Source organism: Chionomys nivalis, chromosome 2, assembly GCF_950005125.1.
Source record: "Chionomys nivalis chromosome 2, mChiNiv1.1, whole genome shotgun sequence".
Lineage (NCBI taxonomy): Eukaryota > Metazoa > Chordata > Mammalia > Rodentia > Cricetidae > Chionomys > Chionomys nivalis.
Genome location: NC_080087.1, coordinates 9,206,553 through 9,231,775, shown reverse-complemented (window position 1 = coordinate 9,231,775; position 25,223 = coordinate 9,206,553). Strand labels below are relative to the sequence as shown.

Below are 25,223 nucleotides of genomic sequence, written 5' to 3'. Positions count from 1 at the left end.
CAGGAGGAGTGTGGAAGAAATATTAGGTCACTTATATACCTCCTGGACATAAAACACTAGGAAAGCACGAGAAAGGGGACTGTGGTTCACTATAAATGATGTTCAAGCCTGGGCTGGCACAGTCGTGGGAAAGACATCTCACAGGAAGAGACTGCTGGTCCAGTGGCAGGCTACCATCCTTCACTAGGATGTTTTCTTGAGGAAGACACCACACTTGGAATTTGGACAGAGAATTAATGACAGAATTAAATCATGTATGGACCCTAAGTTCCTAGTATTGTAGGAGCAAATGAATGAAATCACGAAGACTAGATTTTCATCCATCCCTTAAACAGTGTTGTTTTAAGAGTCATCTACTCAAGAACAATGTTTACTTGATAAAACTCTCTGCCCTCATGAAGACTGCTCTAGTGGGTGTGAGACAAAATCAAATAGAAGCATAAAACACTAATTTTTCCTTTCCATTTGACAAGCAGCTTCGTGGTTCTTTTGAGGCAAACCTCCACTTAAAGCAGCCATGCATCTTCAAATTGGCAGTTACTGTGGCTAGAACCATTTTCTGTTACAACAGCCACATCAGCGCCTCTCAGCTGTCTCCCTGCTTGCATCTCTACTCTGTTACTTTGCTCATCGCTGGGGTGAAATAATCTTTAGCTAATTGCTTATAATGCAATTACTAAAATGGATTTGATCACTTGCTAAATATTAGATACTAATATTTCCCCCTTAGGTAACAGTTCCTAAAGATTAAAATATTATATCTTTAAAGGTTACTGAATAAATGTAAACTTATTACTAAGGTTTATAAAAAAAGAAAATGTACAAGTTGCATTCATTTCTAGTCTCCGGACGGCACAACGCGGGCATACATACTGATGCAGATTTAGACAAGTGTTCCATATCTGGTGGCATTTGCGTAGGATTTTAATTTGCTACACTATTAAAATTAACATAACACTAGTCTTTTGGAACTGGTTAGACAAATCCCTTAATTGGGATAGTGGCCATGTTTTTGGTCCAACTGGATTCAAGGAGATCTAAAAAGCTGTCATCATCAAATGTCACATGCTGTGCTGGGAAACTGCAACAAGAAACACGGAAATTAAAATTCCCATATTTAAATCAGTAGACACAAACCAAATCAATCACACCAGGGAAGTTCTGCAGATGAAGTACAGGGAACTCTGGAATGTTCTTAATGGCTCTTTATTATTTAAATGTATGAGGAGTTATTTTGATATTTAATCTTTGTCACATATAGAGTAAGAAGCTCTCACTTTCCTGTTTTGTATGTACCTGAGAATTTGAGAAGTCATTTCCAAAACCCTCTAGAACAAAGTAGAAATCAGGTTTATGGAAACTTGGGTGTACCCTTGTTTAATGAGTGAGGACTATAAGGCCCTCAGAGTAAAATATCTGGACATTAATGTAGCTCCCCGGTTTGTATCTAACTATCTCAACCACTGTCTTCGGAGCATACAGTTATCACAGTGTGGGATCTGGTGACTTGGCCATGGTCACTTAGTTGTAGATAAGTTCTCAAACATATTCTCTATCTGTCATGCAGCTCAGGTCCTGGGGGATAAAAGTACCAACTATGTTAAACCTATCATTTCCCCTTAATTGCTTAATTTTATCTTTTTCAACTCAAGAAGCCCCAACTTTCTCAAGTGTATCTTCATGAAATATTTATCCCGTGGTCATGTCCCCTCCCCAGGAAATCTTGTGCATTTTTCCACATCTCTGAGTATTGCTGGAAGGAAAGCACCAGGAGTTTAAATAGAGACTGGAAACAATTTCTCTTCCCTTTGAAAGTGGATGACACCTTCACAGTTTATTGGCTTCTCAGGCCATAGTGTTAGACAAAATGGCTACTTTTAGAGGAGAGGATCTGATAATGATCTAAGCCTTGTTATCTCATGAGCACAATTTGAATTATTTTCCCTTAAATGCATTTCTTTATATTTGCCAACTGAACTCAGGATTAGATATGATTTCTCAATGCCAGATCTAAACGGTGGCATTTGTGTACCCCCACGTAATTTTCCTAGTCTCCAGAACAGTGCTGTCCCTGGAAGATGGTTGAGGCTGAGGCTGTGCACACTATGTACAACTTTTAATTTTCTACTGTTTATAGTATATATAAATGGTAGCCATTAAAATTAATATTTTATATATAGCCAATATTTAATAAACATAAAAAATATTTCCAGTACTGTGAAGTTTTTGATTGAGGTAAGGGTTCTGATACATATTTTAAAATACAGCAAAACCCAGTTGTGACTGTACCTGTGTGACAGTGGCCACCATGTTCGTAGGTGTGGTCCTGGGACCAAGATGTCAGCTGCATGCTGATGGAAAGTTTGGAAAATGTAGCTGTCTGTATTCTCAGGCTTTATTCTATACTTTAAATATCTACTCTATACAAATGGATTTTTTCATATGATCTCAAATTCAAATAAATTTAGGTTAGCTTGTATTATATAGTGATGGGAAAAATCAGATGACTCCATTCAGATTTTTTAGATTCCACAGCTATTATGATATGAAGCTGATTCTCCATCTTTTGGGCAGGTCTATGCATAATGTGCCATTTTGCTAATTTGTGTTTATATGTGTGAGTGTGCACATGCTTTGGTGTGCATGTGGGGGGGGGTTCATTCTCTACCTCTATCTACCACACGGCCTTGGGACTGAACTCAAGTTGTTATGCTACACAGCAGGACTTCAGCAGCTGCGCTATCTCACCAGCCTAGAGCATGCCCCTTCAAAGGTGATGCGTTACTTTCAGCACTGCTGGCACGCTGATGTCACTGGGCACAGAAAGCCTTCTTCTCATTCATAAGGGAGTTGCAACAGTATTATTCAAATGATTTAATATCTTCTAAAGAAGAAACTATAGAAATATTTACATAACTTAATACTGTAGGTGGAATATCCATCTCAACCTAACATTAAGAATGACAAGAAGGAGATAAACCAGCATAATATATCTTATTTATTTTCCAATAATACAGCTGGGACATTCTGCATGCCTAACTTCTTTAACCTGTCAGGAAGAGTAACCTATATGGATTTAATTCTTTTCTGCACATATTAAAAGAATAAATTGTGAAAATGTATTTCAACATTTCTTTTTAGAAACCGCAATAATTCTTTTTTAAAGTTTATTTCATTTTTAGTGAGAAATAGACAAATGCCATTTCGACTTCAAAGAAATCAAACTAACAGGAAAAAAACTGAAGAGGAGGGACTATCTATTACTGTATTATGAATATGATCTTCAAGCCCATGTATAAACTTGGTTTTCTATTAAGTCATAGAAAGGTTAATATAAGAATATAAAATGTTAACTTTTGCAACTAAATCTTACTTGTTTTAATATACTCTAGTAAATGTAAATATTGAACATGATATGCCTAGAAAACTCTTATGGTCAAAGAAAAGTTTCAGGGAAAACAGAACAATTTACTTGGGAAGCCAACTGTGTGGCAAGATCCAGAGATTTGCTAGATTTTGCTAGGTGGGTGCTGTGATGACAGAGCCCTTAAGAGAGGGTAACTGGGAAGGAGGAAATGCAGAGACTAGATAAGGAAGGAAGGCCCATACTTCCTGCAGACCCTCAGTTAGCACAGACCAGACAGGAGTGACACCAAGAGGTTCTAGTAGAAGGCATTTTGGTAGTCAGATCATCAGGTATAAGAGCAAGCAACCAGGAACCACGCCAATGATAAGAGTGCTTGAGATGAGACACTTCAAATGCAGTGGGACTGAGCTGTGGGATGGTCAAATGTCTGATACCATATGTCCAGAGCTATAAATTTAAGGTGAAGAGGTAAAAACTTATTGAGATGTTGGTTGTTTAAAAAAAATTAATTAGACCTTTACAGTAAACAATTTTATTTAAGAACAATTCATTTCCTTTTCTTTCTTCTTAGATGGGGTCTTGGTATGCGCTTCACTCACGGGAGCTCACGATGGGTATCATGTCACCTCATCCCCCGCCCCCCCCCACCCCCGCTCTTACTTGGGAGGATAGTCTGCTCCAAGCTGCAAGTCATTCTGACTCATGAAGTGTCCTGGCCTTTTCCTGCTCTGCACCGCCAGTTATGTCCCTGGCAATGACCAACTGCAATGTATATTTTGGCTAGATGGTTTTGCCTGAAGAAGGCACCCTAGTCACACAGTACTTAGTAAGAATTACTAAACATTGGTAGGTACTTACATAGTATATAAGCCTGAAAGTGACTGTGTGTCACTTCAGAGAAGCCTTGAGGATAAAATTTTTATATAGCCCTAGTAAAAATCTTGTCCTGAAAGCAGTAAGAGAGGTTCTACTTTCAGAGGCATGATGCCAGTGTCCCCATCGAGTAGGAGACAGCCTCTTACCGTCACTCTCCTTCACTGACAATGTGTCTGCTCTGACACGTCTTCCCCCTCTCGGTTTCTCTTTTATTTCCTCTTCTGATCCTTTTCTCCTCCCTTCTTGCCTGGACTAGACTGGACTTTGAAATGGAAATTCTTCTCTACCTCATTTGGGCTTTGGACCTGCACACTGGGCTCCCGTGACTCTCAGGACCTGTCACACTGGGCTCCCGTGACTCTCAGGTTGGTCCTTCCACTCTCTAGTTCTCTGATAGATGATGATTGCTAAGTGGGGCATGGGGACACACCTGTAACCCAGCACTCATTTGGGAGACTGGGGCAGAAGGATGACAGATATTAGGCCAGAGTGGAGAACATGGTGAGACACCAGGAATAACAATAGTAGTGACAGACCATGTCAGACGCTCTTGAGTAACTCACTGCCCACAAATGTCCGGTGTCCACATCTCTGAACATAAGATCAAGAAGCTTTTAACTGGGTCATTACAAGGTGATAATTGAAGGATCTTAGAACTAACTCCAAATACATGTAGTTGCAAAGCCATACCTTAGAACCCTAAGCGGAATGGCTCAGAGAGTGTGTGGGAAGCTTAAAGATTAGCTCTTGTCCAACATCCAGTGGAGAGTCTATCAATGGGCAAATTATTTGATACACTGGGAGTGTTCAAACAATAAACACAGAATATACACTTGAGGGAAACTCAGTTCCAACTTTCCCAAGATCTCCTTTAAGAGCACAGTCAACTTCCTTGAGATGCTCACAATATTGCCTTCAGATAGTTGGAAGGTCCAGCCTGTTCTATAGTAATAGGAACCCATAAACCATAGCGAGTCTCTGGTACAAACCATCACACTAATAAGGACATGGTGGGCAGTCACAAAATAAAAAGCCACCTCCTTGAACTTGTGAGAGCATGACATACTCAGGAGTGCAGAGCTTACACAGCATTTCAACAGCATCTAGATCCCTACTATCAGCAGGATCTGCTTCCTGGAGGAATCAAGTCAGGCAGATCTCATTTCACCAGTCCTTGGGAGAAAGAATAAAATTCAGAGCCCCCAGCATTGGCTCCCAACATAATATCCTTTTTTCACAATTTCTCACCATGGACTATAACTTTTCCTCATTCATATCTTAGTTTTGGCCTCTCTTTGTCCTCAGATGACACCCATAGTGAGACGGAAGCTTCCAGACCATGGTTCATAGTCTCAGAATAAGGAATATTTTAAGTTGTACGTTCTAAAGAGAAGTAATCCCACCCTTGTCTCACTGCCTACAGAGATGTTCAACTGTAAAAGGTCTTTCCATATCACACCCCTTTAAGAAGAGTATAGCCCTTCTATGTCCCCCAGTGTCACCTAGCAATACAAAGGTCCTATATTCTACTTCCCTCAGTCTCCACTAAGGGCTCTGGTCATGTAGCACAGAGTGCTAGACGGTGTGTTTGCTGTTTATAAATTCCCAGCAGTTCTACCCCTACTACCCAACATGGGAGACATGATGCACACTGCCTCAATGTTATGGAAAACTGTAATGATTTTCCTAGAAAGGGAACACTGATTCCCTAACTGAACAATGGCTCTCTGCCTTTAATATTGACTCAGTGTTGGCAGAGTAAAAAGAATTACTGATGATGAAAGTGATTCTGACGTAAAGGTCAAAGATGTGATTTCCAGTGTTACTAGTGTATGAAATTCTGCTTAAAGGCAGCAGATACCAAGGAGAACATTAAGCCCACAGAACCCCAATATGTGATAATTGGTATCCTAGTTAGCTATGTCAATCTGACACATATGTAGAGTCAAATGAGAGGAATGCCCCAATTAAGTAACCGCCTGGATCAGATTGGCCCACATGCATGTCTGTGGAGGTCTATCTTTTTCTTATTGATGAAGGAGAGGCCAGCACACTGTGTGCAGCACCATCCCTAGACAGGCATGTGAGTGAACCGGAGAACAAGCCAGCAAACAGAGTTCTTCCATGGTCCCTGTCTACACACTCCTGCCTTAGGCTCCCACCCTAAATTCTCTTATTTATGGATTTTTACCTAAAATCATAGGCCAAATGAACGCTTTCATTTCCTAAGTTGCTGTAGGTCATGACATTGACAAAACAAAAGAAGGGAACAAGATGATTCAAAACACATGGAGACTTTGGAATGAATCTGGCAACTCATGAACGGCAAACCATGGAGATGGAAGAGAAGTATTTGAGAGTTAGAGATTTCATTGATCCCTAGAAAACAGAGACAAGGAAGAGGAATGTGATACCACAATAAAAAAATCAATTTCATTAAAGTGAAATCAGTTGATTTATTGAAGAGTGGAATCAACTTATTAAAGACTAAATGGTAGTTGGTCCCAGGATATCTCCTTGAGCCTTAAGTTAATAAAACCAGGGGGCAGAGACCTTGTAATGACCCGCAGAAGAAAGAACTGAGAAACCACTGAAGCCCTAGTCACAGGGAGGGCTGCCCGTGACCACCTGGGAGTGCACCTCCTTGTAGAGGCCTCCCTGCTCCAGCACAGCAGAAGAACCAGAACAGGGACGATGCCACTAGGCTGCGAAGAAAGATCACAGTGCATCCATTACACTCTGAGTGAGATGGCATGGCGGGATACAATCCATTTAAACTGATTTCACTGCATCAAAATTAAAACTCAAAAGTTCTGACTTAAAGGATTAAGCAGTTAGCTACAAGCAAAGTGAAGCTTTTGAAAATAATCAATCCCTTATTGATCTACCCAGTTTCAGTTTTACATAGCAATTGGGCTACCAGATCATAGTAAGCCCACAAATTATTGTCTGTAAAATTCTAATGCCCAAAGAGAGCTAACCTTAAGTCCCTTTATGTATATAAATATATTATCTAATATTTTTAACTTGGATTCCTGATACATTTGAAATTTTCTGCTAATATTAGCTTACTTCCTAAACTCTACTGTTATTTAATTTTGTTTTGTTTTTTAATGTATAAGTTTTCACTGGTGTCTAAAATGTAAGGTAGGTAGACTACATCCCCTTAGCGTGTGTGTTTTTTATTCACATGCATGATGCCTGCGTTTGGCATCTCCCTGGAGGCAAAGGGAACATTACTTACTGCCGTGAACCATTAGTGCTAGCATTTCTCAAAGAACAAAGACAGCAGCTCTATTAACCTATTAGTTCCTAAATCATTTTCCATCAGACCTTTGATTAAATGGTTTAATGAGCTCATGAGAAAACAATGGCAGAGGAGTACCTTAAAAGTCAAAAAATTGATAATTACACACTAATCCCCGCATGATCTTCTGTCAAAAAGTAAAACCATGTTTTTTTGTATGGATCAGTTCAGTTTGTTATTATTCCATAAGCCTTTGGATTTACTAACATTGAATCTTCAACTTAGACAATACTTGAACCAGACTGGCAAAAAAGAGCACAAATAGAGAAATCTTCAGAGGCGTGCAACGTCACGGTGCCCTCCCTCCTAGATTTTCTCTTATCTTCCATTTTCAACGCATTTCAGCTGAAAACTACTAAAGCCCATGGTGACACTCAGCCCTCTGGGTGACTCAGTTCTCTTGGGTGGTGCAATCGCTGTGATAATTGTTTCTTGTGAGAACTAGTTTAGGTACAAGTTAATGCAGTCTAACTTGATCATCTCTGTGCTATAAAGCCTCATTTTAGTAAAGACAAACAAAAACAGAAAGAACCTCAAGACTATGTAAGATACTATGATACTTTTATATTTCTACAACTTCTTGTATTTGGGTTTTATTTTATTTACCAAATCTAATTTTCTATTGATGTGGGATGTCCTTCTGTATATGTGTTGTTTTTATTGGATAATGAATAAAGCTATTTTGGCCAATATCTTAGCAGAGTAAAGCCAGGCTGGAAATCCAAACAGAGATATATAGAGAGAGCAGGTGGAGTCAAAGAGACACCAGGTAGCTGCCGAAGGAGACAGGCACTGGAACCTTACCAGTAGGACACAGCCTTGTGGTGATACACAGACTAATAAAAATGAGTTCATTTAAGATGTAAGAGCTAGCTGGGAATATGCCTAAGCTCTAGGCCAGAGTGTTGTAATTAATATAGTTTCTGTGTGATTGTTTGGGTCTGGGCAGCTGGGAAACTAAAGCGCAGCCTCCTTTACACTCTGTAGTTTTCCAACCATCACCACCTCCATTGTTAGCTCTCCACCTAAGGAGTACCCTTGAGGAAAAGCCAGTGGATGGCATGCGAGCACCACTGTGCTTACCTATTACGAGTGTGCGTACACAAAAGCTGTGTGACTGAAGGCAGGAGGAAAGAAAATACAGAAAAAGTGGGGCAACAGACTGGGATCAAAGGTTAAGTACTTGTGGAATCTGGCATTGATTGGCCCCCACAGAAGAGGTATTAAAGGTTTGGGGACCACCTGTGGCATTACTGGGATGTGATATCTCCGTAGAAGGAAGTTAGGTCACTAAGGGAGGCTCTTGAAGGGAACAGCGGGTCTGTCATCTTCCTTTGTTTCTCTTTGCTCCACACACCATGCCTAATGAACCCAGAAAGTGACTGACTATACTAATCATGGAGTAAACCTTGGAAACTGTGAGCAAAAGGCAAATCTTACTTCGTTTCAAGTTGGTTTCCTTGGGAATTTCTTCAAGTGGTAGAAAAGTGACTTAACACATGCTTCATATTAAAAATATAAAAGAAAATTATATGGACTAAGTAGACTAAGTAGACTGGGTTAAATGAACAACCTAAAGCAGAGAATTATTTTATAGGAATAAAAACTAACCCCCTAAACTCAACTCTACAGAAACATAGACTGCTAGGATCAGTTCCTGTGACTGACTGGTACACGGATCCTAGCAAACCGCCTTGTCCAAACCTTCCAATGGAATCTTTTTCTATCATCCTTGATATTAAATGGATGTAAACCTAGCTGAAGCAGCCCTGGGACCAATGAGATCTCATTGGTGGACAGCTGCTGATCAGAGTCTGACTTTAACTCATGTGTAAGATACAGGACAGATGATACCCAGAAATGGTACCACTCACGGTACTCACTGTAGCCTTCGTAAATACACCCCTGTAATGGAAAAGTCAAACCATCATGAACACACACACACACACATCTCTTTCCCTAGCAACAGTGGATCACCATGTCACTTATACTAAGCCCAGCTCCATGGTAAGGAGGGGCCTAGAAGCTTCTTGAGCCTTTTTAAATTCTCAAGACCCAAGAATGTTAACAGACTCAGCTACCTGAGAGCTTCCCAGGTGTCTGCAATGACTACACTTCATGATGGCCATGAACCCACCCAGCCAGAAACAACCAGCTATACTACAGAAATATCTCACTGATATCATTTTGTAAAATTTAAACTTTCAACAACTCAAACATTCAACCTGTTTTGAACAATCAGTAGGCTTCATTTTAATTAAGATGAAAGAGATCACTCAATGTTAGGTGGATATGGCTCATTAGAGAGGAAGAATGACGCAGGAAGATCAAGAGGAGGACTGACGGATCAACAAATATGACAAAGATACAGGAATGACTTGATATATAGGAGAGGTCTCTGGACATCCTGCACCAAGGAGGTGGGCACAGTGTTGGTGGTTGTTAAGATGAGCACCGTTAGGTGGCAAGTGGGTTAGTTAGGGTAAAAAGAAGAAAAACAACAATAACAACAAAAAACAGAATCATGGAGGGTTAGCAATGTTAAGAAGGGAAAACAACAATAACAACAGAAGCCGGAATCTTGGTGTGGATACGTTAAAGACACAGCTAATGAAATGGATACCAATACCTTCTCTGAATCTGCAGTTCATCAATGGCAATGGGATCAAAGGTTCAGCTTATGACTCAGCCACTTCAATGTTTGTGGCTGTGACTACTGTCTGTGCATTCATAGGTTTGTCTATTTGACTTCTGTAAGCGATGTCTTCACATGGAGGAGCTTAGCACTTTCATTATACACAAAATGTTCACATGTAGTGCGACACCATCTTCTCTAGAAAAATTATTGTTATGAAGATGACATACTGCCTACTTTTTCTATGGCCTCTAGAACATACTCCCTGTACAGTTAAAACTCTTATTTAGAGACAAACTTCATTACTATCATACTGGAAATTCTTCAGCCAAAAAGCTTTTTGTGATTTCCAGTTGTTTGCAATCCTTCGGCAGGTCCCAGGGGCCATCTCTGTCACTGTTTCCCTATGAACTGCAGCACTGCTCTGTCGTGTAAGAAAAGCTGGAAATAAAGAGAGTCTCAAATGCAAATATCATGTCTAAATTTTTTTAGGGCAACAGCAGACAGTGTTTTTATTTAGAGCACTAAATCTCAGCGAGGTAATTGTTGATTTTAGGGTTTATTTTAAAAAGAGGTTAGCACAGTGTCTTCCTTCAATTATTTCTGAAAAGCACTAAAGTAATACATAAGACATTTCTGTTTTTTAAACTGCTACTCCGCACAACTAATGACTTATAAAATAGCTAATTATTTCTTTTGAGGTCAGAAGTAGATTTCAATGTTAGAGCAAGAAAACCAAAATAAATGTGATCTGCTTTACTCAAAATAGCACATTAGCACTTGACTCCCACCTGACACTGGTATTTATCCTCCTCTCGGGAACTAGTAACCAAATCTGATGCAACAGAAGGTGCCAGGATGCCACCCAGGGCTTAACACAGCAAGGAGATAGCTACTTTGTACCAACCTATACTTCATTTGTCTTGAGACCCACAACCGTTAGTTAACTGGAGCTGAAGGCCTTTGAAGCCACCTGTTCAACCAGTCACGTCTTGGTCAAACCATGTGGAGTGTGAACAACCACAAGTGATTGATAACTGAGGGAAAACAACCACATTCATGAGCTGACACCAAGAGAATCCTCCCTGCCGTGTCTGCAGTCTGGTCTAAGAATCATACAGAGCTACAGACTTGCTAGAAAACCCCATGGAGCCATAATCTTTGCATAATCACACATGCAATGCATGTTTTGATTTGAATAAGTTTTAGACTATTAAATGGCATTCATGGATATCTCTCACACAATATCTAACATTAAGGGAAATTTGGTTAAGTCTTTTATATTTCTTAAACCGTGTTGCGGATTTGGGGGGTGGGGTGCATACAAAGATTGTCGGAGCCAGAGGAGTCCAGGATATTATAGAAAAACCCACAGAAACAACTAACCTGGGCTCATAGGAGTTCACAGAGTCTGAACCAACAACCAGGGAGCCTGCATGGGGCCAACCTAGGCCCTCCACACATATGTGACAGTGTGTAATTTTATCGATTTGTGAGACTCCGAACGGTGGGAGCAGGAGCTGTCCCTAACACCTTGGCTGGCTTTTGGGAACCTGTTCTTCATACTGGGTTGTCTTGCCCAGCCTTAATACACACTGCAACTTGACAGCCAGGCTTTGTTGATATCCATGGGAGGCCTGCCCCTTTCTGAACAGAAACGGGAGTGGATGGAGGAGGCTGTGAAGGAGAGATGGAGAGATGGCGGGGGGGGGGGGGAGAAGAGGGAGGGGAAGTAAATGAAAGATAGGGAGGGAGGGAGGGAGGGAGGGAGGGAGGGAGGGAGGGAGGGAGGGGGGGAGAAGGAAGGAAGGAAGGAAGGAAGGAAGGAAGGAAGGAAGGAAGGAAGGAAGGAAGGAGGAAGGAAGGAAGGAAGGAAGGAAGGAAGATGGCTGTACCTCCTCTCCCTGTCCAACACGCCCCTAACTCCACTCTCTAAAGAATGTATTGGCTATCTTTCCTATTGCTGTGATAAAATACTACCAAAAGCAAATGAAGAAAGGAAGCGTGCCTGTCTTTGAGCTTAATCAGAGCTTACAGTCAGCCTAATAGAGAAGTCACAAGGACAGCTGGTTACTTTGTATCTATACTCAAGAAGCAGACAAGGACAAATGTGTGTATTCAGCTCACTTTACCCTTTTGTCCAGTACAGGATCCCATCCCAGGGATGGTGCCACTGCCTTGGGTCTTCCCACCTCAGTCAATTTAACCCAGACAAGCTCTCACAGAAGCCTGAGAGCCAACTCCCAGGTGAGTCTAGAGCTCAAGTTGGAATTTGAGAGAATGCATCACAGGGGGGGAAGCACAGTGACCACTCTGGTGCACATCTTTCCAGTCTTCAAGCACTGTGTTATTATTAATGCACATACATCTAAGAACACATATACATAATTATTTTTCATTTCAAGAAAAACTGTATTACTCAAAAAGTTCTAATTTAATGTACACAATACATTACAGCACTCTTTCCAGTAAAGTAACTATAATCCCACCTCATTATTTCACTGTTTTAATTGTGTGTTGGGGCAGGGACACGCATACTTGTGAACCACAGCATTCGTGTGGATCTCAGATGACAACTTTTGGGAACTGGTTGTCTCCTTCTGCCTTTTTGAGGCAGAGTCTCTCTTGTTTACTGCAGCTGGCCCGAGAGCGGCCTTTCCTGGGGGTGGGCTAATCCACTAGACATATCAACAGCTGCCATATGGCCAGCTTCTTTTGGCACCATCATGCATCATCAGGCATGAATCTTAATTGATATAAACATTTTTCTAATTGCCTGTTTTTCATGATTTTCATGCCATAATGAATTTAAGTTATTGTATTATTACTTAAATGATTTCTGTGGGACAGAATTTTCGAAGTGAACTTTCAGAGTTGGCAAACACACCATTAATTTATTTTGTGTGCTGGGGATTGGACGCAGGTCCTCGTGCATGCTAGGCAAATACTCTATCAGTGAGCTACACTTCCATCTCTGAACTTGTTATGTACTATCAAATGGATTATTCAGTATCCAGATGTTTGTACTTACGTTCATACCAACAAGAAAGAATATTTTAAGAACTAGTTACATGTTAACAAGATTAAGGAAAAAGTAACACAATATAAGAAGGTCTATAAAATAGAATTTCATTTAGGGAATGGGGAGGGGAAGAGAGTCTAAAAACACCAAATGGCATCAAAAAGCAATGCTACCATTCAGTCCTTTGCTAAGTCAATACCATGCTTTTAAAGCCCAACTACGTGATTTCAATCCTTCTCTTAGAGAGTTTGAGTGCTCTTTTTTATTAAGGGGGGGGGGAGAGGGAGGGAGGAAGGGAGGGGGGAGGGAAAGGAAAGAAAAGGAAAGGAAAGGAAAGGAAAGGAAAGGAAAGGAAAGGAAAGGAAAGGAAAGGAAAGGAAAGGAAAGGAAAGGAAAGGAAAGGAAAACCAATTTGTGCTTTGGTCCTTAAGGACCTCATGTTTTTTTCTGAAGCAGCAGAGTTACCTTGCCAGTCTGTGGGCACTGCTTCTAGAATCTTTGTGAATACCAGAGTCTGCACTGTGCACATAACCTATGCACATCCTCTCAGATATTTTAAGTAATCTCTACATTAGTCATAATGCACGATACTATAAAATGCTATACACTCTACTGTGTTCTTCAGGGGCGATGCCAAGAGATAAGAATCTGCTCGCACGAGAGCAGAGCAAAGCACGCACACCTTGATAGGCGGTGCAAGCCAGCAACAACGCAGCTTTGTTCCAAATGCTGTCCCTCAGCACGGCTGTGGCCCACAGTAGAGCACAGTCCTGGAGCAGGGGCCTTCATTTTTCTTTCTTATACACTAATTTATTTCTCTATTAGGAAGATAAGTACAACACAAATGAAAAAAAAAAAACATAAAAATCTACCCAAGGATTTCTGAGGGGAAAAACAAACTCCAAACTGTTGCGTTCAACTTCTTAGAATCAGCGGTTTCTACTTTTGCATTTCACAGACAGGGAAATTACACAGTAATCACGTATTCTATCAAAAACATTAAAAATGCCTCCTATCATAGGGAAAGTCCTGGGTTCCATCTCTGGGACACTCCTGACACACACCCAAACACATACCCTTTATCAACCACACAACTTGGAAAAATAAGTTAATAAAGGAATGGTTATTTGGTTTTGCCAGGCAATGTTTCTTGACACAAACACAAACACTGGTGGCTCAGAGTTCCCTTGTTCTGACAATGCCTGGATTTCCAAACCTTAGCCATCCCAACAGTCACAGTTCCGTGTGTATACTGAATCCGTGTCAGTTTCACCCATTCCATTCTTTCTCTTTCCTTCTTCGCCTTATTAAGTCAATGAGGATCTCTAGGCATGCATATTTCATATCAAATTCTGGAAACAGCTATATCCCCTCATCTATATGGAACTTCTGTTTCTACCAAGATTTGTCCCTGAAAGAGTAAAATGAAGGAGAAGCAGCAGCACACACCTGCTATGCCAGTCTCCCTCACCAGCTTCCCCGTGCTCGCCATGACCTGGGACCACAGGTCAGAAGAACACAGGAGCTCAGGCTCAGTGTTACGACTCCTTTCCTCCCTTCTACAAATACGTACTCAAAAGCACCCCAATCTCCTACTGAAGATGGCAGATGGCAGGCAGTGCAGCCTGGCAGCCTGGGCGCTGTGGTGCTGCCACTCACACTCTGTCCCCTGAAGGGTGACTTTCATAACACTTTCCTCTCCAAACCCGAGGGCACCCCAATACTGAGATGATTGCATGAGCAAACTCGCACGATGCTACAAAAGAAGCTACAGTCTAGGAAGCACTCACCCGCTGGCCATTGTGCTCACCCCTTTTAGACTCCCAGACATTAAGAAGCCCTTCATGGGCAACATGGGGGCCAGCAGCCTGATGCTTATAGCTAGTGGGAAAGTCAGGTGTTAAATAAGATGGGACTGGAGCTCTGATAAGCCACTGGGGGCTAAGGAAAGAAAAAAGGTGATAATGGGATCCATGGAGTTGGGGACATCCACGGAGATGTCCAGAAGGGACTGGAGCACTGTGAAGGGCTAACAGGGAAGCACTGGAGAAAAGGGGAGGGTGTCCAGGGGAAGAGAGCTCACCTTTCCTTCCCCCTTCCTCCCTCCTTCTTCTCTCTATTCTCCACCATTAAAATGCCAAATACTCCAAATAATATAATAGGAAAAAGCACACTGATCTGTGATTTGTGTATTGGTATCAGCCTTAAACAAAGTATAAACTTCCTTAAAACACGCAAATTTGGTTAACCTCTATGAAACGATCAGTGGTGGCACTACATTTTAGAATTTTTCTGCTGGCTTACCTCCAAGCAGTGCCAGAATAGCTGATGCAGCATACATTTAGCTTACCTCACAAAAGAATATTCTAAAGTGCATCAAGCAAAAATTATAAAATGATTCATTGTGGAATATTAAAGTTCTATACTTTTCAAATAAGATAGAAAAATATAGCCTACAAAGATTGGTGAGTTGGACAATATCAATTCTTAATCCACATTTGATGAATTGATATTTGTTTTCTTCTTAAATAATTAAAAAATATATTTATGTGTATAGTTGTGCCTGCATCTATGTCTCTGCACCATTAGTATGCAGTGCCTGCAGATGCCAGAAGAGGGCGTCAGATCCCCTGGGGCTGGCACTACAGAGGTTGGTGAGCCACCACGTGGGTGCTGAGACTCAAACCAGGGTCTTCTGGAAGAGAAGCCAGTGCTCTTAACTGCTCAGACATTTATCCAACTTCAAATTAATCTTTGAGTCTAAATTTTTAGGCAAATACATACTTTTGCCTGACATACTAGATGAATTTATGAAGGCCATCCAGAGAACATCCCAGCCAGTGATGGTGTCACTGCCATCCCAATCAGGCAGTTTTTAAGAAATTGATTCCAACATTTTTCAGGCGACTGACCAGGGAGTCCACTACACACCAGATTCTGGCCACCACTGCTTCTCTATCCAAAAACATCTCTTCTCTCTACTTCAGGCTGTAGCCCTGCCTTGTTACCCTTTCTAATCTTAGGCAGCGAATGCCTCAGAGGTGCATTCATACCTTACATTCCCATTTCTAAAGCAACAGAATACTGGTATAAAGTTAGGGGTGAATAGTTCATGCCTCTGAAGTAAGTAAATATCATTTCTTTATAACTACCATAGGGGTAGCCTTGCCACCTTCCATGGTTCTTCTTGGCTTCCTAGAAGTGTCACAGCGACGCTAGGGTCAAGGGGGCAGGCCTTCACAAGGAGTAAAGACTGCAGAACAGCTCAGGCCTCTGCGTCTGGACGTCCTCAGCGTCTGACCCACAGAGACAAGCAAAGCGGTGCTTTCATTTCTGAATACTACACTCAGTGAAATATTAAACAAATATTCACTTCCAATCCACCAGGGAAAGAATAAAAACTGCCCTATGCTAACTTCAGAGAATCAATCATTTTACCAAGTATTATAACTTCAGAATTGTGTGCTGTAAGAAGATGGTGAATATAGTCACTAATGGCAGCCATTAGTTCAAAACTCAGCAATTTTAGCTTAGATTCTCCATTTATATTGTAAGAGACATTTGACTTCTTTTTTTCTCCTTAAACAAGGGTAATTTTGAGGATTCCTTGATGTATCTACTAAGTTTCTACTAATAGACGATGCCCCAGAGGAATGTAGCCTGTGTTTATTTTTTAAATGCAGCCACAATCCTATTTGTGAACAGGCAGCTGGCTCTCAATACCCTCTTATCTAGGAACTACACTGGAAGAATAGACGGTTCAGGAAAAAGCTTTTAGAGTCTTGCTCTGGCCTGAGTGCCAGCCTCCTGCTGAGCGGTCACAAAGGATCATACCAGGGACCCATCTGGTTTGATGCCTTAAACAGCAAACTTCACAGCATGTGAGAGATTTCAAAAATGAAACAAAGGAAAACTTTGCCCACTATTGCTTTCTTGCTGGCCAGAACCAAACAGTAATGGGGCAAAAGGGCGAATTATCCAAGGCCCCTCATGACCTCTGTGACATGGCCACATAGGCAAACCACCCGACAAACCCGACAGCATAGCATCCCAGGGTTCTCAGCCTCCCTCCCCTTTGGTCGGCTCTTCCTGGGGATCCACAGCCAAGTGGACGCATCCAAGGCATCAGAACAGCCAACGGTCCCTGGCAGCATCATTGTAGTTACCACCGTAAACACCATGAACACTTTGCGAATAGGAGTTTCTCCACAGCAGCTTATTTTCCCGAGCAGGTGAACCCCCTGGTAACATTTGCTCAAGGATGTTCTACTGCCAACATGTTATCAAGCGGCACACGGTCACACCAGACAGTCTCCAGTCCCTTCCCCTTGGCTCAGCTAAGAAGTAGAGAAGAGCTGTAATTGGTAGGCTCCCAAATGGTGGCAGCGGGCCCAGCTCGCTCCATGGTAGGATCTCCTGAACAGAACTCAGGGTATACTGAGAGCATCTCTCACCTGACAAGTCCTGGTTCTGAAACGAGCTATTTAGCAGAGGAAAGACACATCTGGTCTTATGTTTGGAAAATAAAGAAACAAAACAACTGATACAAATGTACCACCAGGTGTGGAGGGAAGAGAGCCTAAGTTTTCTGCCTCTGACCTCCATACTGAGCCATCAGAACAAGGCTGTTGGCATTCGCCTCTGTGGCCTGCTGCAGCCATTGTTTCAAAGACTTTCTCTTTAACAGGAAAAGCGGCAACTGAAGCTGGGGGAGGGAGAGTGGGAGAAGGGTCGCGAGTGCACTCTTCTTTTATCCAACCTGGTGGTTTAAGGTCAGGGTTGGAAAAAGAATTTTTCAACTTGGTCTTGAGGAGCAAAGCAGGTCATCCACTGCCTGGATACAATGGAAGCCAGCGTTTCAGAAGGATCTGTCTGAGGCTTCTCAGAGAGACCCTGCAGAATCACTGTAACCATCTTAACAGTCAGTGGAAGCAAAGATGCATTTGTGAAAACCAGGAAAATCCTTCAGATGGAGCTGGTTCCAGAAAGCTTCAAAGTCGAGCAAGAATCCACCAAGGACATAGGAGAGAAATACCCAGGTGACTGTGAGATCCTCACAGTTTAGGTAAAAGATTTACTGCAGAGGTCAAAGAAACTACACATACAGAAGATATGTATGGATAATCACATTATACTAAGAATATACACTGAAAAAAGCTAAACAATGAAAGAGATACATGAAAATGAATGAAAGCTGTTCTGAAGCTACTGATAAATGAGCAGCTACAGTTACGTCAGGGTTCACTCACAGCCTCTTCCTCTTCAGTGAAAGCCTTGAGATCACTCTGTTCTCTGTTACCCACTTACCCTCCTACACAATCCAAACCCAGGAACTGAGTGCATGAAGAGGGCTGGCAACCTCCCCTAGCTCCTCCCCCTCAGTCAGCATCTTTGGAAAAACAGGCTCTGACTGGATTTTCCCAGGTATATCTTGAAAGAAAGTAAGTTGTCCCCGCCTTCTTCTCACCCTAAAATGTGGTTAGCTCCACCATGAGTGACCGTCATATTGCTCATCTTTAAGGCTGACCACAGTTTCCTCTCCTCCTTCTCCTGTCCACGGAGAGTCTGCAGTGTCCGCTCAGTTGTGTGAACTACATTGCCGTGAGTGTTCTACTCTCTGCTGTCTCTGGTCAGTGGGCATCCTCAGAAGAGTGATTCCTAACTGGGATACGGGAGGTGCTGGTGTCAAGCATAAGTCAGGCCTGCAATTCCTCTGCCTCACCTGCCCCTTAGCATCTTGGACTCCAGGCCACACTGTCCAGCACTCTGACCTCTGCACTGCCCATCAAGGTCAGATGCAGCGGAAACTCACATGTGCTCCTGTGTTAAAGTCTAGATCCTCAGCACGTCTCTGTGTTCTCAGGTGACAACACTGAAGAAAATATACTTACAAAGTTTATTTTTAGTTTTAGTTATACAAGGACAAATCTCTATTAAAATCCTTATGTACATATATATGTGTGATATACATGCATGTGATGATGCATTATAGATGACATATGTATGGGATTACACATATAAGGTCAGCCATATGTGAAAAGTCTTGAATCTATCATTAGCAACATGACCTTGAATAAGTGGCTCATCTCTTCTAAGCCTTGTAAATGGAGGTTATAATTGTGTAGATTAAATGACATAATGAATGGCAGATTGATATGATATTCAATATACAATAAATATCATTACTGATTATCACAGTATCTCTGTTATACTGCTGATGATGTCAGCTCATACTTGAATGGCTACAGAACTAATAGAAGGGGCATATTCCTGACCCCTACAGAGGTCAGGAAACTAACACAACCTTGGCTCTACTTTAAAACCTAATCACATTTTTTATATCATTATTACAAACCAGAGATGAACAGCTTACATAAGCATTTAATCTCTGGCTCTCAGGAACTGGTAAAAAGGTTCCTTGTGAGCATGATGTAATGGAGCTGTCTGGAGAAGGGAACACTGGAACCGAAAGCTTAACGATGGGTCCTCTCCCTGCTCTTACTAATGACAAGAATCACTCAGTGAGGAATTATTTAAGCTAGACTTAAATACAAAACTTCCATTTCTTACTTAAGTCAGTTATTCCATACCATTTTGTTCTAAAAAATGATCTAAATATATAAAACTAATTTTTCTTCAGACATTTGGAATTTATGTCCATGAGGCTGAGTGTGGTGCCCAAGGTCTCACCGACAGTTTAAGTGGGTAGAGGTGAAACCTGGGTTCCTTGAGCTCGGAGAAATGTCTTCCAGTTACGGGCAATTTGTATATGTCTTCTCTTGACCCAGTGCCTGGTCTACCCTGTGGGTTCAAGGGTGACGACCTCTGCATTTACACATTCTGAAGCCACAACCCAGCATCATGTCTACCACACAAACATTGCTGTTGTCCTTAGAGTCATGGGATTCTGTCAAATTCTTGGCCAATGTATTTCTTTCTCCCAGTCAAACAAATGTAAAAAGCCTGTGCCAAGTCTTCTTTCATGACATTGGTACAGCCATCGACTTGTGCTGGCTGTATGTTTCTGAGAAACAGTCATGTCATGCCAACGCCCTTCCTTGAGTTGTGGTCAGGAAAGGTACCCATCCCTCTAGTGGACCACATCTCCTGTCCCACTACAGTTACAAAATACTGCCATCTGCCTTTCTCCTCTACTCGGCTTTCATTATGCCATCTCTTCTAAGCCACCCTGACTTAGTCTCCTCAATTTCAGAAATAATCTTTAAAAAATAAATTAAAACAAAACGTTTTAACTAAAATTAATTTGGGAGCCTGTTACAGCATTAAGTTGGGTGGCAACCATACTTAGGGACAAGATAATACGGAAGTCAGGATTTAGAAAAATGGAAGTGTGAATTTTTCCTATGTTGCAACAATCATATGGCTTCCTCCAACTTTATTTTACTAATAGGAAAAATGTGGTTGAAAAAGTAGTACTTCAGAAGGGTGTGATTACAATTAAATGAGATTAATCATGAGAAGTGCTTAGCTCAGCTTTTCCTCCATAGTCCTAGCCACAGATGGCTGAGGAAGGCTGTACTCAGTACAGAAGAACGCTAGGCCCAATGGACAAAGGAGAGCTTAACCAAACCCCATGGTTTTCATCATCACTGATTCCTGTCCTGAGATGAACATTTTCTGAACACACATGTTAAAAGGACAATATATATTCTGGTTACTTTGGGGTTGACCAAGGTCAGAATTTATGTGCTTTTTTTTCCCCTTTAAATCAAAGATGTCCGATAATTAAAAAATATTGAAATAGATACAAATTAAGAAACTTTAAAAATACATCCTTATTTGGTTCAAGCTCTTTAAAAAAATCGAGGTTTTTATGGATTAAGATGATAAATTATCAAGAATTCTGCTGGTGGAAATGTAAATTTATACTTGCTTGCATGAGTAACTTCTACAGTTCTTGTAATGGATTTTACATAACATGAACATGTATTTTGTGGCAATAACAGGCCCACTCAAGTAGCTAGATATACAGCTAACTCTTTATCATTGTCAGGGCTAAGATAAAATGATTTACTTCTTAAATGGAAAAAAAAATTCCTGATTATCCCAAACCCTAAATATATAAATCTAGATTTATTTTCAGTCAGTTTACTCAACAGATAATACATGAAATGATTCCCTCACATTTCAGTCTGTCTGACTGTCTGTCTGTCTGTCTGTCTGTCTGTCTGTCTCTCTCTGTGTGTGTGGTCTCTGTGCGTGTGTGTGTGTGTGTGGTCTCTGTGTGTGGTCTCTCTGTGCGTGTGTGTGTGTGTGTGTGTGTGGTCTGTGTGTGTGTGTGGTCTCTGTGTGTGGTCTCTCTGTGCGTGTGTGTGTGTGTGTGTGTGTGTGTGGTCTCTGTGCATGCTTGTGTGTGTGTGGTCTCTCTGTGCGTGTGTATGCGTGCTCTGTTTCTCTGAGAGAAACCCCCAAGTACAGGGTGTTAAGCTCGGGACCGATTCAATGATCCTTGGTGTGCTACTGTCCACTTACACCAGGGTTTGCGCTTTCAAAGAGGATAAATAGTGATGCCTGCCTTTTAGAATTATCAGGAAGATGAAATTTGAGATCACAAAGAAACAAGCCCTAGCCAAACATGCAGAGCACCAGAAACAATAAATTACAGGTGTGTGTATGTGAGAGCTTTGAGCCTATGGATCTGCTTCCCTACCATTCCTCTACACCTGCACTTGTGTGTTGAGTAGCTCCAGGCATCTGCCTGTCTCGGCTTAAACAAAGTCACTATAGGATGACAGTGCTGGCACTTCCTGAGGGGCTGAGGGTCAGACTCAGGGCCTCGAGAACACAAGGCCAATGTGCTGCCCATGAGCTCCTCTCCCTGCACACTGGCAAATTCCCAATCCTCTTCAGACAGAATCCAATACGAAACGTAAGCATGCATCTTACCTTACATGTAACAGAATAATTTTAGAATGGCTTATTGATGCTGTAATGACTAATTTGGATAAATGCCAAATCACTCTCACTTTCCTTTGCTCCTCAGCAAATGACATCTCAATCACTCGCTGTGCCGTGACCATTAACCATGTTCTGTGCCCATGTTGAAATACTGTTACTACTTTGCATAGTAAATGATGAGTTTAAACTTGACCAGACTCAAGGAGAAAAAAATATTATTTTACATAATTAAGTTTTTTTTAAAAACTTACATTTTCATGGATAGGTAGAAGAGCTAAAAAGTACATAAAGTTTTAGGCTTTAGAAATACAGAAAAACATATTCTCTCAAGTTTTTGATTGGCAAAGTATGAGTCCAGAAATAAACCCCACGCCTTTGTGAGTTAGAAAATTGTCTCTATGATTTTCTCGAAAGAGCTGTGTTTCTGCACTGCTGTGCTAGAATACTCTTTGCAGTTTCATTAATACAAAGCACTTAGGATCATTTCTAGAGTGGCTCATTTTGTGAACAGAGGAATGCCATAATTTGCCTGCTAAATGTTGAACAGAGGTCTATAATCATCGGTCTTCTCTGTGTTAACTGAACCTGAGTACCTCTACTTCTCCCATGACAGGAAATGCCACCATAAAAAAAAAAACAGCCCAATACATACACTAACATACACTATTGCATATTTAAGCAAAGTAAAAGAAAATAAGTAACATCGTCTACATGGCTAAGGCCCCTCGCATGAATTCTGCTCACTTCCTCCTGATTCTTCTCCAAAAGGATTTGTATCTAGTCTCCTGGATTCTAGCTTGCATGTCTATGTGTGTGATACTTGACAGGTTTGTCAACTGTGTGACCATTTCCAATAGAACTGTTCCAGAACAGCTCACAAAGTACTGCACTTAAAGGGTAGAGTACTTGCAATAGGTGCCAAGAAGCCTCACATAAATGCATAAAAGCATTATGGTAATGGCATGTAATATGGATATACAAAATGCGTCACCGTAAGATTATTTTGTAAAAGAAAATGAGGTGCGCAGAGCATAGTATCCACTGTGCTACAGTGCGACACCCAGATCACTGCAATCGCCTCGCACACATGTGACTCACAACAGGGACTCTTGTTCATTTCTTCATTCTTTTATTAAATTAATGCTTTGTTTCAACAACATATGCCAAAGAAAGACTTGATCACAACCAACCCAGGAATATATGTCAGTAGCTCCCCACTGCAGCAGGACTAGGGCTAACCCTCTTGCATTAGTTTCTTCATCTGTCCGCCCCTTCTTTCGAGCCCTGTCTTGCTTCACTATTTACTTGCATGGGGTATTCCTGCCACACTCTCTCGCACCCTTCATGCTCTGTAAGTTTGCTTTCCCTGAATAGAACATCTTTTCTTCCCTCCTGTCTGCTTCCACAATGTCCTCATAACTTATCTGAGGCAACTCTGTTCCAATTTTTTCCTGTCATTGCAATCTCAGTTATGTGCTGAAGTCGCCTCCTTCTGTGAGAGCCTTGGGGACCACCCTGTGCTCACTTTGGTCACAGCACTAACCACCAGACTGTGATGGGCTGTACGGTAATTATCTCAGGACTTGAACCTAGCAGTAGACAGACTTCAGGCTTGGCACTCATGTTGACTGACTACAGGGTAAGCAGGAAGAGTGAGGCCACCAGAACACAGAAGCAATCAACTACAACCTAGACGACCCAGACTCTGGTCGAGGATTGAAACCATCTGGTCTTTTGGGTTGTTCCCACTCTAATGCTGGTGGTATCCAAGGTTCTCTGCAGCCTCTGCTAACTGGTACATTCCAACAGTGACGGAATTCCAAGGAGTCTCTACCTGAGGGTAATAGCTGGCAACTTAAAAGATTATTTGTTTGCCTCAAGAGACATCCTCTATATTAATATAAATTGCTTATGACAGATCTCTGATAAATTGGATGAATGCATCATCTTTTCTAAAAGATTTTAATCAAAATAAATCCTTACAAAAAATTACCCTTGAGAATATATCTACACAAGGTACCTGAACTAATAAACAAAGAACGGCTTGCTCTCTAGCTAAAGACGTTATCTCCTGCTGGATGTTAGCTATGCCAGTTCCAGAGTCCAGCCAGTGGTTAAGGGTCTGGCACCTACAGAACCAGGCAGGTTTGCATTACTGCCCTGCCCTCTTCCCTCATTCACCCTGGTGTCAGACCAGTTATCCTCACAGCAGGCAGGTCTCATTCTCAAGGGCGGCTGACTTCACAGATCCAGAGGATGGAAGTAAGCAGGACTCTCCAAACCGGGCTGACCTTTCACAGACTATGAAATTCTGGCAATTTAAGTTATTGAGACAGAAGAGTCTGTCTTCTTAAAGTGGTGTAAGTATGCCGAAACACAAAAAGGCTACACGAATTTCTACCAGCAAAGCTTTGTTCTTAATTATAAAGCATTGTGCAATTGAAATAAACCACCTGCATCATAATTTCCATGTATGTATGTATGTATGTATGTATATATATATATATAAACCTGCCTTAAAACTACTTCAAAACCTATGCTTCCTTGGGTACACTACTATTACTTCCAAAACAGTTTTATCAACTTTCTTAGTAAGAATGCTCCACAAGGTAAAGTCTGTATTAATAAAGGCTGAGCTGGCCAAGTTTTAATGGAAACAACAGCGAATCCAACTGTCCCTTCACAGCAGGCAGTCTCTGAACTCAGTGAAGCTTTAAGCGCTTTCCTTGCAAACTGGAACTGCTCAGGCTGAAGCTTCAGACTTAGGACTGGGCAGTGCCAGCTAGAGATGACCTGTGAGGGCTGAACAGAGACTCGGAGTGGTGGAAGTGCCGGAGTACCCTGTTCTGCCAGTGATGCCCTCTGCAGGTAAGAAAGAGACTGACAATTCTATTAAGGGTAGATACCTTAATAAACAGATAGATTACTGCAGACCTGGAGACCTATGCATATGATACAGTCTTTGCTTTTTAAGATTTTAAAGATTAACCATTTTATGTGCAGGTGTTTTGCCTGCATGTATATAGGTGGATCGTGCACCTGCAAAGGTCAGAAAAGGACACTGAACCGACTTACAGAGCTGTGAGTAACAACTACT

At 41.5% G+C, this 25,223-nt stretch overlaps 1 protein-coding gene and 1 long non-coding RNA gene across 3 annotated transcripts in view; one reads left to right on the top strand and one right to left on the bottom strand.

Annotated features, from left to right (window-relative positions):
* The window catches only part of Prkn (parkin RBR E3 ubiquitin protein ligase), a 1,199,352-nt gene that overhangs the window by 986,345 nt on the left and 187,784 nt on the right, over positions 1 to 25,223 (bottom strand). The gene's annotated exons all lie outside the window — the stretch shown is intronic.
* LOC130870372 (uncharacterized) overlaps positions 4,155 to 25,223 on the top strand; it is a 30,760-nt gene continuing 9,691 nt past the window's right edge. The window contains exons 1-3 of the long non-coding RNA XR_009056701.1: positions 4,155 to 4,213; positions 4,500 to 4,608; positions 12,335 to 12,432. This is a non-coding gene — a long non-coding RNA (uncharacterized LOC130870372). The remainder of the gene's footprint in view (positions 4,214 to 4,499; positions 4,609 to 12,334; positions 12,433 to 25,223) is intronic.